The sequence below is a fragment of the Myotis brandtii genome, unplaced genomic scaffold (assembly GCF_000412655.1).
Source record: "Myotis brandtii unplaced genomic scaffold, ASM41265v1 scaffold317, whole genome shotgun sequence".
Taxonomy (NCBI): domain Eukaryota; kingdom Metazoa; phylum Chordata; class Mammalia; order Chiroptera; family Vespertilionidae; genus Myotis; species Myotis brandtii.
Window position 1 is genome coordinate 258,156 of NW_005362155.1, and position 971 is coordinate 259,126.

Here is a 971-nt window from a genome sequence, read left to right on the forward strand (position 1 = left end):
CGCGGGGAGGAGATCTGGGGAGCGTGCTGGGTGTTGGCTCGAATCAGAGGCTGCTCTAGTCCAAGCCCTCAGCATCCTATTCTGCAGACCAGAACTGAGGGGGTGGGGTGGGACTGGTGTGCGTCCTCCTCTGTCCTTCCCACACCCCGCAGGCAGGTTTTATTTTAAGCTTTAAGGGTGTTCTCAGCCAAAACACTGAAGCTAAGCCATCCCCGAAGCTTCAAGGGCTCTGGAGGCTCGGGTTACCCCCTGAGCGCAGGGCTCCCCAGCTCAGAGACTGCTGCCACCCCCGGCACCACTGCTCCCTGCGGCCCTGGGCCCACGCGCCCTTCCACCAATCCCGGAGCAGCCTCGCGCCCCTGGCCCGCCCCCTGGCGCTGATTGGTTGAGGCAGATTCCCTCCGAGAGGCGGGAAAGAGCCGCTGGTGCGAGGGTGACCCCTCACCTGCCTCTGGCCTCCCCGCCCCATCGGGGCTGGGGCTCCTGAGACCCCTCCCCAAGGCCCTGGCACCCACCTTCCCAGCAGTCCACCCTGCATGTGAGGGGTGGACTTAGTCCCCATGGAAGGAGGACTGTGGGCACAGGTCTCCCTGTCCCCGGCTCCGCGATGGAGGCCTCGCGGCCCCTGAGCACTGGCTGGCAGGGCCGCCCTCTCCCTTCTCAGATTTGCTCCTTGACATTTGCCTGTGGCTGTCGCCTTTGCCTGGCAGAGGCAACAGCTGGGGTGGGGTGTGTACAGGAGGCGGTAACTCTATCCCCCGTCCTGCTCCCTCCTGAAACCGGAGCTCCCAGCCCGGCTGGGGGAGGGGTGTGGGTGGGCCGGGCGCCGTGAGGACCACGGGGGCTTTTCCTCGGGGTTTGGCTCCCAGGAGATGGATGTGGCCATGGGGGTCGTTGGCCTGGGTGTCCCCTGAGCTTCGCTTACAGGCCAACAACCCAGCCAGGGAACCTGAAAGCGCCCTTGCCAGGCC

General features: G+C 65.9%; 1 protein-coding gene across 1 annotated transcript in view; it reads left to right on the forward strand.

Annotated features, from left to right (window-relative positions):
• The window catches only part of ATP2A1 (ATPase, Ca++ transporting, cardiac muscle, fast twitch 1), a 16,253-nt gene that overhangs the window by 1,184 nt on the left and 14,098 nt on the right, over positions 1 to 971 (forward strand). The window lies entirely within an intron of this gene.